Source organism: Podarcis melisellensis, assembly GCF_964234715.1.
Source record: "Podarcis melisellensis genome assembly, chromosome: 3".
NCBI lineage: Eukaryota > Metazoa > Chordata > Lepidosauria > Squamata > Lacertidae > Podarcis > Podarcis melisellensis.
In genome coordinates, this window is record NC_138530.1 from 30,556,477 (window position 1) to 30,573,555 (window position 17,079).

Sequence of the window (17,079 nt, forward strand, 5' to 3'; positions counted from 1 at the left end):
TGAAAATACACCGAATTGGGATTATCAGACCACAGATGGGCAAAATACCCTCATCACTTATCGCCAGAATGTCTTAAATGGCATGAGAAGGGCAGCCAGGAAGCCTACTAATTTTGCCAAGATCAGGGAGATAATGCAAGGGAGTGAGGAGCCCCCAGGAGCCTATCTGGAAAGGTTGAAGGAAGCTTACCGCCAGTATATTCCTGTGGACCCAGATGAGGCAGCCAATGCCCCTATCATAAAAACTGCCTTTGTAGCTCAGGCAGCACCCGATGTCCGCCGAAAAATCCAGAAACACGAAGCTTTCATGGGCCACACCCTTGAGTGGATGTTAGAACTGGCTCAAACCACTTATAATCAGAGGGAGGAAGAGGCACAAAAGAAAAAGGAGAAGTATCAAGCAAAGAAGTTGATGGCGTTACAGGCAACCACACCCACTCCTCATGAAAGAGGAAGCGCCCGGGGAGGAGGGCAAAGCCGTCTGGGGAGGAACCAGTGCGCCATCTGCTGGCAGGAAGGGCACTGGAAGAGGGAATGCCCACAGGCTCACACAGATGGAAGAGGACGAGGAGAACGAGTCCCAGGCCCAATCCCCGTGGGACCTGGACAGGAACTGAGACCCTGGACATCGGCGAATGTCGGCAGGGGTAGAGGACGTGGACAGGGACCCCCCTGGCACCCCCCAGCCCAATGACAGCCCGGCGCAATGAGCCTGAGAGAGGAAGAGGAAGAATATTAGGACAGACCGGGCCCAGCTGATTCAGGTTCCCGTGAGCCCATGGTCAAAATACAAACAGGGAACCGAACCATCCCTTTCATGGTGGACACAGGAGCCGCCCACTCTGTTTTGCCAGTACCAGTATCCAAGCCCACCAAGCAAACAATTAATATAGTAGGAGCTACAGGCAAATCACAAAGAGCCCCATTTCTGCAATCTGTTGCCTGTCGCTTGGGCGGCCAAGTGGTCCAACACAAGTTTTTGTATATACCGGAGTGTCCCATCCCACTATTAGGCCGAGACCTGCTATCAAAATTGCAAGCCCAGATTTCTTTCCAACCAACAGGAGAAGTAACAATGACCACAGGGCCAGCAGGGGAATTCTCTTTAGAGGTACCCTTGAAGGAACACTGGCGCTTAATGATGGTAAAAGAAGAGGAGGGGATTATTTCAGAGGACCTCTTGCAAGAAGTCAACCCTGATGTGTGGGCAGAAAGCAACCCGCCCGGAATGGCAAAGAACATCCCACCCATAATAGTCAAGCCCAAACCATTTGCCAACCCTGTGGCTGTAAACCAATATCCTATCCCCCGAAGAGCTGCGGAAGGAGTATGGGTACATTTGGAACGGTTACTTCGCCATGGCATCCTGAGACAGTGTCAATCCCAGTGGAACACCCCACTCTTGCCGGTGAAGAAGGAAGATGGCACGTACCGTCCGGTCCAAGACCTTCGATTGGTCAACCAGGCCATGGAAACCCTCCACCCCAATGTGCCCAATCCTTACACGCTGCTTAGTCTAATACCTCCTACTGCATGTTGTTTCACAGTATTGGACTTGAAGGATGCATTCTTCTGCTGACGCCTGGCAGAGGAAAGTCAGCCCCTGTTTGCATTTCAATGGACAGATCCAGGAACAGGCACCAGAGTGCAATATATGTGGACGAGGCTTCCACAAGGCTTCAAGAATTCCCCAACCCTTTTTGGGGTTGCATTGGCATCGGACCTGTCTAGCTTCCCCACCAGCCCACGCAAAGTCTTGCTGCAATACGTGGATGATCTCTTGTTGGCCTGTTCAGACGAAGACACGTGTAGGGAAGCCACCAAGGACTTGCTGAACCATCTGGGTGAGGCAGGATACCGAGTGTCTAAGAAAAAGGCCCAAATATGCCAACCCACTGTGAAATATCTTGGATTTGATATATCCTATCAGCGACGGACCCTAAGGGAAGAAAGGAAGCAAGCCATTATCCAGATTCCAGAACCAAAGAATCGCAGAGAACTACGTGGCTTTCTGGGATCGGCAGGATTCTGTAGAATATGGATACCAGACTACAGCACAATTGCCAAGCCTCTGCATGAATCAACCAGAGGGACAGAAAAGGACCCCTTTGTGTGGGGAGAAGAGCAGCAACATGCCTTCCAGGATTTGAAAAAGGCATTGCAGCAAGCACCAGCGCTGGGTATCCCAAATCCAGAAAAGCCTTTCTCCCTGTTTGTGGATGAAGACCAGGGAACAGCAAAGGGAGTGCTATGCCAGAAATTGGGAAGCTGGCAACAGCCTGTGGCATACCTATCTGAGCGCCTGACACCTACAGAACAAGGTTTACCACCATGCATGAGAGCAGTTGTGGCAGTAGCTACCCTACTGAACAAGGCAGACAAATTTACTTTTGGCCAAGACACTGTTTGTGTGACCCCGCATGCAGTCCCAGCTCTGCTCGACATGAAGGGTACCTATTTCCTCTCCCAAGCAAGGATGAGAAAGTGCCAGATGCTGTTGTTGCACCCGCGTTTGAAGTTCCAGGTTACCACCGCCCTCAACCCAGCTACCCTGTTGCCGGTAGGAGAAGGTGAGGAGCAAACGCACGATTGCATTGAAGTAATGGATGAGGTATACTCCAGCAGACCTGATCTCAAAGATGAAGCAAACCCCCATTGGCCTTCATGGTTTGTAGATGGGAGCAGTTTTGTTGAGGCTGGGCAGCGGAAGGCAGGCTATGCAGTGGTGGCCCTGGAGGACCAGGTGATCGAAGCAAAGTCACTCCCGCCTGGAACATCGGCCCAGCTGGCAGAACTAACTGCGCTTACCAGAGCCCTGAGCCTGGCAAAGGGACAGAAAATAAACATTTATACAGACTCTAAGTATGCATTCCTGACCTTACATGCCCATGGAGCCTTATGGAAAGAAAGAGGTTTGCTTACCTCCAGAGGAAACCAGGTGGCCCACCCACAAGCTCTATTGAACATTTTGGATGCTGTATGGGAGCCCGAGGCAGTGGCAGTTATCCATTGCTATGGTCACAAGACTGGACCAGGGGAAGTGGCCAGAGGAAATCGGTTGGCAGACAGAGTGGCCAAGGAAGCAGCTCGGGAACTAGCCCCCACCTTGGTTATCGGAGCACTAGTCCCAGAAGAGATTTTAAGCACCGCTGACAAGCCAGCTTACACAAAGCAGGAAAAGGACACTGCAGATGCCCAGGAACTGACCTTGTCCAAGGAAGGATGGTACCTTACCCCTGATGACAGAATATGGATTCCAGAGTCTCTTTCTCGGCAAATAATTCAGAGGTACCATGATTCAACCCACATAGGACCCGATGCTACAACCAAGCAGCTGGGGAAGTGCTTCTATATATCCCACCTCTACCAACTGGCAGCCCAGATCTCCAGGAAATGCCTGCTGTGTCAAAAGAATAATCCCAGAGCCGGACCACTGGCTCCCCCAGGGATTCAGCACAGTGGAACTGCACCTATGGAAGATCTTGTCGTGGACTTTACTGAATTACCCCGCTGTGGACTGTACCGCTACCTGCTGGTGGCAGTGTGCACCTACACTGGATGGGTTGAAGCATGGCCCACCAAGACTGAAAAGGCACTAGAAGTAACCAGGTGCCTGCTTAGGGAAATCATCCCTCGCTATGGATTGCCAAGGTCCATAGGCTCTGATAATGGACCAGCATTTGTTCATGCAGTCCTACAAGGACTGGCAAAAGCGCTCCAGATCAACTGGAAGCTGCATACTGCTTATAGACCCCAGAGTTCTGGAAAGGTAGAGAGAATGAACAGAACTCTAAAGAATCAGCTGTCTAAGCTGACGCAGGAGACCGGGTCTAATTGGGTGGCCATGTTGCCCTTAGCATTGCTCAGGGTCCGCAGTCTCCCTTCAAAACGGACCCACTTGTCACCCTTTGAGGTTTTGTTTGGAAGACCAGTCCCATATGTTAGAATGTTAACTCCTTATGCTAGCCAAGATATGCAATTGAATAACTATGTGCAGTCACTCTCCCAAGTTCTCTCCTGTTTCCACAGGTGGACCCAGGCTCGCACCCCATGTGTGTTAACTGAACCGTTCCATCAGTTCGAGCCAGGTGATGAAGTGTGGGTGAAAGACTGGCAGCGAGCCCCCCTACAGCCTTGCTGGAAGGGACCATACACTGTGCTACTTTCTACACCTACTGCTGTGAAGGTTGCTGGCATCACCCCGTGGGTCCACCATACTCGAGTAAAGAAAGCCATTTCAGACTGGACAGTTACACCAGATCCGGAGAACTCCCTTCGGCTGACTATCTCCAGACGCCTGGTAGACGACCGCTCTGCTGATATCACACTGGAAGCTGATATCTCTACGCACAGCTGAAGAATTGGATGGGAGGGGCGCCCGCGGGCAGCGTCCCCAACGTAGAGACTTGCTCTCCAGCAAATTTAGAGGCACCAATAGGTCTTTTGGTATTAGGACCAGAACCCCTTGATATAGTCACCCCATGTGTCAGGTTGTTGCAGGGGTGGATATATTCCTGTGGGTGCATGTTAATATATGAAGAGGGAGAGGCCCATTTTGGATATAATATTTTGGAGAGACAGCACGAGGGTCCAGCCCACCAACAAGGGATTATAGGGAAGTTGCTCCATATAGTGGGTGCCTCAGCAGAAAAGTGGAAACCCACCCCTGAGGCCCGGAGAATAATTGAATACGAATATCAGTGGGCTCTTCAACAATGAGCACACCCCCTGAATATTGCTGGGAGGAACCATGGAGTGATTGGGGTTGGTGGGTGGGAGTTATTTCAACTGCCCTTGCCACATGGATGTGTCTCTTTTTCTGCTGGCATGAGCGTCATAGGCTCTGCGGGAGACGACGGCCCGATCCTTCTATCCCTTTGATGATCCTCCTAGTGTTCCTCGTTCTCCTAGTTGCAGGAGACCAGGAAGGTGCTGTACCTGGTGAACATGGTCAGATGGAGACTAAATTATTGAGTAAAATATCACGAGGAGAAAATTATCATAAGATGTGGAAAGACAACATTTATATCAAGGATATGTTTAAGTTCACCACAATGTTAAATCTTTCTAATTGTTGGCTGTGTATGCACATACCACCTTATGCTAAAAGGCCAGGTTTGATGCTACATGGAATTCCCATCGATGATATCTTCAATATAAAAAATAGAAAAAACCCTGAAGAAGCTCAGTGGCCGCCCGTAAAATTGGCCCTGTCCGAACCAGCTTTTATTTGTTTTAAATTTTCTGAAGGGTCAACCCCACGAGGGACTTACCCTGATTGCTTACATGTATTGAATTTTGTATTTGATAAGGCCTGCTCTGCCTTCGTTAATTATGGCAATACCTCCCGGTGTTATCGATCCGATACTAGCGCCAAGCTAATGACTGATATGCACCACCTCCACAAAAGCTCTAGTTCCAATTCCTCTGTTCAGACTCTATTAAATTTTACCCAGGAACTATGGCACGTAAGCCTTCTGTTTTCACAAGCTTTCAAGTGGTCAGAGCAGCACCGAAACACCAGTCACCTTCTTCCGGAAGAACTCTGGCTAATTTGTGGCGATGCAGCATTCAAATCCATTCCCCGAGATCTTACTGGAGTTTGTACCCTAGGAATGGTGGTTCCCCTCTTATATAAAGTAGGAGAGTTACCAACATCTCTCAGACTGCGTAACCGCAGGGCAGTGAATACACCTATTAACCACTATATTGGGACCCAGGTATCGCGAGCCCTACTACCTTCCTTAGGGGCAGCCATGAATTATAGAGATCTTCATTTGCTCGCCAATTGGACAGAAGGGTTATTTAATGATACCATTAAGGCATTAAAGGACCTCAATCAAGAGGTGTCTGCTATGAGGGAGGTCGTTTTGCAAAATCGTTATGCTTTAGATGTAATGTTGGCCTCAAAGGGAGGAGTTTGTGCGTTAGTTCATTCTCATTGCTGCATGTTTATCCCAGATAGTAATGTCAGCATTTCGGCCACAATTGACCATATGGAAACAATGATAGCTGAAAACCCGCTAAAAACTACAGAAGGTGATCCATGGAATTGGTTATATTCTTGGCTGCCCGATGGTGGTTGGGTCAGACATATTATGGTATTGATAGCAGGGCCGCTTATAATCCTTTTGCTTTTCTGCTTCTGTATGCCCTGCTTAATGCAATGCTTGCAACATATGATGGAAAAAATGATGTCTCGCACGATGGGTCCGCGTATGATTGCTTTTATGAGAGAATATAGACCCTTACCCCAGAACGAATCTAAGTAATAGATTGTTCATAAAAAGAGGAGGGAGTGAAGGGAGAAGGAAGGGTTAAATAGACTATTATAAGGCAAAGAAGCTAAAAAGCTGCAGTTGTGGTTAGGCAGCTAGCGGAAACCGCAAATGCATCAGCTCTGTAGGCCAGAAGCTGCTTCCTGTTTTCAGCTCTGCAGACTGGGAGCTGTTTCCTGTTTTGCGCTACCTGTTTTAGAAATGTTTTAGAAATACAAGGCATACATGCAGGGGATGAGAAGGGTTTCTCTCAATATTCTCTGTACCTTGTACCTAAGAAATCTGCACCTAAGCTTTATACTTAAGAAGAGTTGGTCACAATATTATCGGCACATAGTGAGTTTTTCGTCAAGCTTACTTCTGCATTTGTGGTCAGTGGCTGTTGGCTAGGTCCGTCTGGCAGGTAGAGAGCTCATTTCCTGCCTTGCATTTCCTGCTTTAGCAAAGAGACACGTACAAGCAGAAGAGGAGGGGGAGTGCTTAGCCAGCAGAAAGACACGTATGTTTAGCAAGCAAAATAGATGTGCCATATAAGGGAATAAGTTGAACATTTGCCAGCTGATTGGGGAAGAATGGGGAAGTCTGGGGAAGGTATGGGAGAGGGAAAATGTTCAGAAGAGTATAAGAAAAGTCTGCTGAAGTACATTGCTTTTACAGCCAGTTTTTCAGAAGCGATTCTGCTGGTTGTCGCTGTGCACAGATAGCAATAAACTCTTTTCTCCAAAGAAGAATCTTTCCTGGTGCTTTTTGCTCCCTTTCTTCGGTACTGGGGACGCGGGCTAACGATTCCCTGGCAAGGACAAGGTTCAGCCTTCAATCTCAGGATACACATAGCTTACATACAGCACAATTAATTCAGTTCCATCAGGGCAGGGCAGCAACAAGATTTCTACTGTACCTTTAACTTTAGATAGAGAACATGGGCCCAGAGACCATATACTTCTCCCACCAAAACTCTTTATGAAGGCAGCCCTGTTTAGAGAAGTTTTTAATGACTGATGTTGTAATGCATTTTTAATCTTTTTTTGGAAGCCGCCCAGAGTGGCTGGGGAAACTCAGCCAGATGGGCAGGGTATAAATAAATTATTATTATTATTATTATTATTATTATTATTATTACGCATTATAACTGAAATGTAATTGTTCTGCATCCCATCAATTGGGCTTCTGCAGCCCAATCCTACCAATGTTTACAGCAAAGTAACTGTGAAATAGGGACACAGGTGGCGCTGTGGGTTAAAGCCTCAGCGCCTAGGACTTGCTGATCGAAAGGTCGGCGGTTCGAATCCCTGCTGCAGGGTGCGCTCCCGCTGCTCGGTCCCAGCGCCTGCCAACCTAGCAGTTCGAAAGCACCTCCGGGTGCAAGTAGATAAATAGGGACCGCTTACCAGCGGGAAGGTAAACGGCGTTTCCGTGTGCAGCTCTGGCTCGCCAGAGCAGCGATGTCACGCTGGCCACGTGACCCGGAAGTGTCTCCGGACAGCGCTGGCCCCTGGCCTCTTAAGTGAGATGGGCGCACAACCCCAGAGTCTGTCAAGACTGGCCCGTACGGGCAGGGGTACCTTTACCTTTTAACTGTGAAATAATTGCTTTCAATGGGATCTATTTTTCAGATGCTATATCCAAGTACCTGGAAGTATGCCTCCAAATGAAATGAGTCAGAATTTTAATTCAGAGCGTGGGAGAGGAGGTAAGGGATCACATCTCCATATTGTTTTGCCCAGTATCTTACTACATGTTCTCTTTTTTGCAAGATGTGTTTGGCGAGAAGTCTCAAGATGGAGATTTCACGCATCATCTCAACAGCAACAAGCGCAGTATTTAAACACGCTCTGGAGGTGATCAGCTGGGCTGGGAATTCTTCCAGGAGATGATTTAATTAGCTCAGAGTAAAGCTAGCAGAGGTCTGATTGCTCAGTCTGAAGAAAGCCAGTTGTTCCTAGAGCACAACTGTTACGGCACTGAAAAAAGGCACCCCAACATTTCCAACCAGCAAGTTTTGCTAGCTAGCATCAAGGAGTGGGAACAGAAACCGGAAAACAATTACTGACAAAATAACAAAATAAAATTATGGGTAATATTCATGAATGGGCCAGAAAAGTACCATTGTCTTAAGTACTGAGATATATGCTCTTAAGTTGTGGGTGAACATATCATACAAGACAGCGATTCTTCAAACAGCTCTTGTTCATTCACAGGCCAGAACTGAACTGAACTGAAGGGTTCAGCCAGCCTGCTTATATAGAGCTCCACTACAACGCAACAGCAACCACTTTCTGTAACTATCCAATCACTGAACGTCACTTTCAATCCCTTATTTGCATATGTGGACCTGAGTGAAAACTATCCACAGTATCCCCTGCTGGTCCAGGGTGAGAACTTCAGTACATAACATATTCAGATTGCTCAAAAGGCCTGAAATTGGCATCCGTCTGTCTCAGGAGACAACTGAGGAGCCTTTGGAGGTGAGGTTACAGTTCTTGCTGTGGCTGTAGAGACATGTTTTGTTGCAGTTGGGGCAGATGAAGGCGTCCGGTTGTGCTGTTGCAGGCTCACCATGGCATTTCTTCTCTCTGCATTTCTCCAAACGGTCATTTCTTCTCTGGTCACTGGATGCATGACCTGGCTGTGGTCATCTGCAAGGGATTCCCACATGACAGGATTGATGCCGCCAGCCTTCATGTCACAACTGCAGAAGTCTTTGTGCTGCAGAATTGGTCTGCCAATTGATCTGGTGCCTATAGAGCACGTCCTTGGGGATCCGGCCATCTTCCATTCTGCAGTACCATCAGCTAAGGCAGAACTAAAGTGAGAAAGATATAGTCATAATAGGCTGATGCAAGCACATAGAATTCTAGAAAGAGAGCCCAAAAATGGAAAACAAGCGAGGTCCCAACAAAAGAAGAATGTCAACTTAAGTTGACAGAATATGCACAACTTGCAGACTTAACATATAGAATAAGAGAACAAGAAGAACATACGTTTAAAGAAGATTGGAAAATGTTTACTGAATACAGTTGAAACCGTTGGCAGCATTAAGATAAATTCAGCAGTGTAAACAAGTTTTGATGGATGCAATAATGGAATACTGAATGGTATAGTTTTTGTGAAATATGCAGGGATTTCTGATATGTAAAATGAACCATGGAAAGAGAAGGGAAGTCTTTGATATCTTAAGGGTGTAAAATGACTATTTTAAATTGTAAAACAGAAAACTTAATAAAAATTATATATAGAACTCTAGAAAAAGAAAGAGAGAGAGAAAGATGGAAAAGGCATTAAAGAGGACATACACAATCTAACGATTATTAATCAAAATTACGCAATTTTAAGTCCCACTGATGTGCATGTGCTATCAGAGCATATCATTCACCACTTCAGTTAGTTTGAAGTGTGGAACTTTGGGAGGTTCATGCTGAGGCTTTGCATGCCAAGAAAGTTGAGAACATAAGAAGAAGCCTTCTGGATCAGAACAAAGGTCCATCTTGTCTGGCATCCTGTTCTCACAGTAGCCAACCACATGCCTGCAAGCAGAACCTGAGCACAATGGCATTCTCCCCAGTTGTGATTCTCAGCGACTGCTATTCAGAGGCATAGTCTGCCTCCAATGCTAGCTAGGTACTGCCAGGGCCGTCTTAAGCATATCTGGCACAGGGTGCAAATATCTCTCTGGTGCGCCCCCCCCCCCCGCATTTCCCAGAGTTGTCGACCTTTTTTAAGGGGGGGGACTTCAGCCCGGCTCGTTTACATCACGTGGTCCAACGCACACTCGGCGCTGCACGTAAGAGACGCCCGGATTGCAGGCCAGACAGGAGCACAGGAAGCAACCAGGCCAGAGAGAGGCAAGAGAGACATGCCTGCCCTGCCCTATGCCCTCCCCCGATTGCACCTGCCAGGTGCCCAGGCAGCCCTGGCAGAAGGGGACGCAAAGGGGTTTCCCTGAGCCGGACACAACGCACTCTGATGGGCAGCTGAGAAGAGAGGAGTGGGCTGCCCCAGAGCGGGGCAGGGAGCGTGCCCTGACTCTCCTTCCCAGACACTCAGCCTGTGGCGCCCTCCAAAATCTGGCGCCCTGGTGCCCCACAACACTAACGTCTATGGGTAAGATGCCCCTGGGTCCTGCGTTGCCGTGAGGCACATTGGTTCAAAGACAGAGAGATCGGTCTACAAATCTTGCTACAAAGAAAGTTTATGGGCAGAAATCCCAGGGGAGAAATTCCTTCCTAGCCCAGGTCAATTAGACCCTGAAAGTGAAGCTAAACTCATCCACTGAAGAGTTTTGACATGCCCTACATTTCCTCAGATCATTATGTAACTCTCAGGCTCCCACTATGTTCCTTTCTTCCAGGCGCAACTGTCTTCATTCCATCACTTGAGCCCTTTATTTTAAGCTCAAGCCCTCAGGTTCCAAAGAGACTGCCTGACTAAAACTTGCTGTCCAGCAGCGTCAAGATTATGTATTACCCGGCAGCAAAGATCATTGCCCTCGGTAGGACAAGTTCTTTGGTCATAAATTTCCTTATTTTAATACCAGAGCATCGCAGACATAAATCTCAGTATGCTGATTCAACCAGAGTAGGCACCGCAATATAAAAACACATTTTTTCCCCATGTTTACAAGTTGCTGGGGGCAGGGAGACAAAGAGGAAGTGGTCATCTACAGACATTCGCTTGGCTATTATTCAAGACAGAATGTTGGAGTACAGTGGTGCCCCGCAAGACGAATGCCTCGCAAGACGAAAAACCCGCTAGACAAAAGGGTTTTCCGTTTTTCGATGCGCTTCGCAAGACGAATTTCCCTATGGGCTTGTGATTTTTTTGCTTCCCCCCCCTTTTTCTAAGCCGCTAAGCCGCTAATAGCCTTTTAGCCGCTAAGCCGCTAAGCCTTTAATAGCCGCTAAGCCGCTAATAGCGCTAAGTCGCTAATAGGGTTGTTTCGCAAGACAAAAAAACCGCTAGACGAAGAGACTCGCGGAACGGATTATTTTCGTCTTGTGAGGCACCACTGTAGTTGCACCCTCGTCCAGCAAGGCAGTTCTTGGCATGTTTTCTATCAATGGCTATTAGGTTTGATAGCTAAATGGAGCATCCACAGTCTGAAGGAGGATACCTCTGAAAAACAGGTGAAAGCCAGAAACAGGGGTCTCATGACCCTCTTCTGAGAGGCAACTGTGGCGATCACACTGGGCCCCCGGACGTTTCACCGTCTATTGATCCCTGTGCCACCACTTTATTTCTCGCTGCCACCACCCAGGTCCTACCTGGTACAATACTGAGTCCAGTCAGGGTTAAATTGGAACATAAACTTCTCTTTATTTATTGCAGTTTAACAAACATGTGGTTTCATAAACAGTATTGGTCAATTACAATCATGGGGTGCCTATCCAGACCTATAACTTCCACTACCTGCTCTCACTCACTAAACCACCTCTTCAGATATTTACTTGTCTTCCTAGCCCCTAACTGTTCCTGACTCAGCTTATTTCGCTACACTAACTCAACCTACCCACAGACTCTATCCCAATTCACTCCCACTCCAACCAACCACCCAACTCCCAACAAACTCCTCCCTTCGGCCCCCCCCCAGCTGGTTTTATAGTCCCTCTGACTCCACCCCCCCGGGTTCTGATTGGGTAACCTGTTCAACTATTTCACCTCCAGCACTCTCATATGTTAACGTCACAGCAACTAGTCAGTTACTGTTGGAACAGAATGCTGGTTTAGATGAGCTTTGGCCTCATCCCTGAAGATAATCCTTAAGTTAAAAAATAAATCTTACAAACAGGAAGAAACCCCAAATCTCTAGGCATTTGTGAGCTTGCCTTCTAAAATTGTTACATGTGGTGTAAAACATTGCAGATTGTTAGTTCAGACACTAATTTTGACCACATAATCGCAAAGAGTTAATAGTCTCCCAAAATGCCGTATAGCAAGCTAATTGGAGAGTTTTTAGAACTGTAGCATATTAAATAGAGTGTTTGGATTAAATGTATTAGACCAGAGGTGGGAACCCTGTGGCCCTTGAGATGTTGTTGGACTACAACTCCCATTATCCCCAGCCATTGGCCATGTTGGGTGAGGGGGACTGAGGTGAATTGGAGTCTCACATCTGGTTCCCCACCTCTCTCGTAAACAGATAAGCTGGCAAGAAAGAGGCATCTGCAACCAACATTTCCCACCTATATCCAAATAGTCAGGTTGAGGTGGAAGTGTTTGTTCTATGCATATCCCTCAAGGTTTAAGGAGAAACACACAGCCTGTTTCTGCAAGGCAAGTAGCAGATTTAAGAAGCTTCAAAAACTTTAACATCTTCTCCCTTACAGCCATGTTTTCCTAAGATGACTGAAAATTCTACATCCATTTTTCGAAAAACACCATGGTCCATTGCACTAACTTGTTTACACTGAAGATAATGTTCAATGTTTCCTTGTAGAACTTATTTGACAGTCTAACATTTGCCTCAGTGAGGCAAGCCAGGGTAATCTTAAACTCTTCCTTGGAATATTCTTATTTTGCCACTCACTTTATGAAGACAGCATAGCAGTTAACTATCCAGAGACTAGAGGCGAACCTAGTCTACAAAGCCACATGAATTAAATATACAGTACACAAAGATGTGCAAATTAGTGAGAATAACATATACAAATTTATTACATTTGGAAGGATTGCTTGCAAAAATGCATACATTTGGCAAAACCGTGTACAAAGGTATGTATATCTGGTCAAATGTGCATGAGAAACAGGTACACATTTTTATGTGGACTTGGTTTTTTTTATTTAAAAAATGCAAACTCTTGTGGAAATGCAGTGAATAGAATTTTCAATTTTTTTATGGTTTTTCACAAAATTGTAAACAAACACATAAAACAAGCAATCATAAATCATACCCTTATTAAAAATTACACTACTTATTAACATTGTTAAGTGACTTCCTCGCTTCCCCTTGGTTGAATTTCATTGCATGTCCTTTTCCAAATCGCAGCCCTTATAAAGTTTAACTTGGCTTAGGATTTTAAATTGGCTTAGGATTTTATTTAAGTTAAGTGATGAATTAATATGCTTAATTTCAAAATGAAAAGATCTAAGGATGTTATTGTGCAGTGAATAGTATTTTGGAAAGCTACACAGATGTCTGGAGGTAGAGATGGACAAATTTGTCAATTTCTCGAATTTGAAAAGGAGCTCTGCAAGAACAGCCTTGCCTAAAGAACATTCCCTGTTTTGAGAAGTGGAATTAATTTCTTTCTTAACCCTCCTGCACTTGTATCTTGAAAAATTAAAAGTAACAAGAAGCAAGTCTCGGTGAGGCACATCAAATTTCCAACGAAAACCCCTAAAGAAAAAATGTTTCCTTCTCTTAAAGGAAAGTGAAGAATGGAAGCTGAAGCCCTTAAGGTATTTCCTGCTCCGGTTTTTAACAGCTACAAGGTGTCCTGTGCAGTGTGCAGAAAACCTTGAAACAGCAACTTCAATAGAGCAGCATTACTCGCCACACTTGCATATTATATATAGCCTGGGGGCAGAGAGAAATACAATCCTGTAATCAGCAACTAAAGCAGACCTTCCACAACCTATTGTCCTCCAGGCACTGTTAGACTACAACCCCATCAAGCCTTGAGTCAGCATGGCCAATGGTCAGGGATGATGGACATTGCTGACCAGCCACAACTTTACACAATTGCGTAGCCCAGAAAGCAGTTGCAATGGATTGTTTTGATGCTATATACAATATTGGCATGTCACTGAGAAGGAAGAGACACAAGGAGAGGCAAGAACAAGAAACAAGGCAGCTGGGCTGAGCTAAGTTAGGTGAGTATGGATAAAAGCTTTACTTTACTATTGGTCTGCCCCTCAAAAACCTTGCAGATGAAGAAGGAACTGTGGCGTGTTGTTGGCCTAATGGCATCATGTTGCTTTCCGGAGACATTCTGAGGTGTTGGCCTTGACTTGCGAAGCCATAACAGCTCAGCACCAAATACCACAGAGCATCTTTATTCCATCACTGCAACCACCTTTAACATCAACCAAGAACGCTGTCATGGTGATGCAGAAAGGAAATATTTTAAAAGTCCGTTTCATTGCGTGCCACATAAAGGAATGCATACGTCCCCAGCTCTTGCAGGTTTCGCTAAGTGATCTTGAAGGTCCAGTATGATGCGTTACACAAGCTCATGGGAGGGGCTTCTGGGACAATACAGCCCTTTCTTTATTCTCAGGGGAAGGGCAATAGCTCAGTGACAGAACATGCAGAAGGTTCCAGGTTCTATCCCCAGAATCTTCATGTAGGGCTACGAGAGAAGCTTCTCTGAAATACTGAGCTAGATGGACCTGTGGTCTCAGTCAGCACCCTATGTCCCTAATGATCTCATGGAGTGTGGCTAAGAGGCCTAGAACTTTATGAACTTATGAACGGTAGTGTAGTGGTCACTTCTTCCTCAACTATCTTCAGAGACATCTAGAAGACTGCCCCATTCATCCATGCAGAAAGAGTAGGTGTTGAAGGGAGGGTCGTGGCCAAGACTCCTTCTGATCACACACACACACTGATCTCCACATGTTCAGGAGCCTTACATACCGACCAATTGAGGGAATTATATAAGCAAAGGCAAGTTCACAGTCCTTTTAATAAATAAATACACAGAGTCTACCCACAGACACCCGGATCCATGGATCTTCCCATATGGATCGATAGACTGGATAAATGGAACATTGGGTTCATGCATGCAGGTGTCTAGATGCATAGATATTGTGAAAACAAAGGCCTTGAAAGTATCAACATCAGGGCAGACACAACTCTTTCTTTCTTTCTTTCTTTCTTTCTTTCTTTCTTTCTTTCTTTCTTTCTTTCTTTCTTTCTTTCTTTCTTTTTCTCCCCCCCCCTCTCTTTCTCTTTCTCTTTCTGATACTCATATAAAACTTTATAAAAACAGATGATTATAAATTATTACAAATTATTCTGACAAGCATACTTTAAGTTAGCTGAAAAGTCTTAGCCATTGTTTTAATTAATTGACAATTATTCTTAAATGAAGTGTTATGATCAGAGTGATTTTACTGTATGCCACCTAGAACTTACAGACAAAAGGTAGGACAAAAATTGGGGGAAACTAAATAAAAGATCTCCTGATGAAATGTGCCCCACCCTGACATGATAATCTGAGTTAAAGAGAATGCACCAGAGCTAATCTTACTAGAAGGCTGTATAATTAAATTTCCAGAATGGCTTATTTAGTAGAATTGTAAATGATCAGTGTTGTGTTATCTCACTAGATGACAGGTCCATTAATTTTACGCTGCCTGAGGGTGTGATGCAGAAGAGGGCTATAGTTACATTGCAAGCCTGTGTATGCCATGCGCATGTATGTATGCGTATTAATAGTCTCCACACAAACTCCACACCCAGCTCTTCGGCTTACATGATTTCAAGCACGTACAATGGCGGGTGGAGAGGGGAATCCTCCTGATGATCAAAGGTCAGGGCATAGTCACTCATTCCCAGCTGTGTACAGTATTAATAGGGGTTTAATTTCAGCAGCCACTATTCCTTTTGAATTTGTGAAATACAGTTCGATACAGTCCCATCCCCCCGTCCAGCTGCATAAGCCAGTTAGCATTAACATTCACCAAGACCCAAAGTGTCTTGGAAAAGAGCTCTTTAGTTTGTCATCAACTTCCTGGAACTGCAAAGGTGAGGAGGAAGAGGTTCCATGTGGTATGCAGTCAAGTGGCCGTAGAGTTCGTTTCATTGCTGTATTATCCAGCGGTGCTCAAAGCCATGGTAAGGAATGATGCCTCTATAAAGTTTACTTAGAAGTAAGTCCCATTCAACAAAGACACCTCTGACTCTCACACGAAGGCAATTAGATTTTGCTTCTATACCCTACAGGGGGAAGGATGTGTGACAGCTTTAATTGCCGCCTTTTTATTTATCCAGTTAGCATTATTTCACAAATTCAAAAGAAAAGAAAAATGGAAGAAACTAGAAGCTGACCAGTTGAGGGCTCTTAATGAGGAGGAAGAAATTAGAGACATAAGCTCCTAATTACAGGCACAGTAGTGCTTGTGAGTCCACACTGGGAAAGCTTTCACTGCAATTTCTGTTTTTAAAGAACTGGTAAAAATAAAGAAGAAGTCATATCTGGAAAATGGGAGGACATCGCTATAATATAAAAACAACAACAACGCTATAATGCAACAGATGAGCCACAGTGGGTTGTGGCTAATGCTGCAGTTCCATTCATGAAACAGACAACAGTTTATACAATGGAAGTTCCCATTCCACCCTCTGGAGCAGATTTTGAAGCTGTGGGAAGGGCAGTTACAGGAACAGATTCCAGGTGTATTCCTGGGATTTCTGAACTAGTTCCGTGAGTTTGGTTCAACTGAGCTACCTCATTCCAAGGATCGAGGGCACCAGTTGGTACTTTTGCCAAGTGCTCCCTCAAGCCTGGCTCAAGCACACATTTCCGTCTTCTGCACTAAGACTGCAGCATACGATGAAATCCCAGTGGACCTTTTTGTTAAACACAGCACACTCATTCATTCTCTCTCTCTCTCTCTCTCTCTCTCTCTCTCTCTCTCTCTCTCACACACACACACACACACACACACACACACACCCTCTATCTATCTATTCACCTCAGAAGTTTTAAGGCATTTCTCTCTAGCAGAAGAAAAATTACTCTGGTAGTGTTTGAACAAGCCAAAGGCTTTAGGCATCATTATCATCAGGAGGCTTTGTGCTTAAATAGAAGGAACCTTGCTGAGCCGGACACTCTGAGGGCATGTCGGAAGAAAAGCC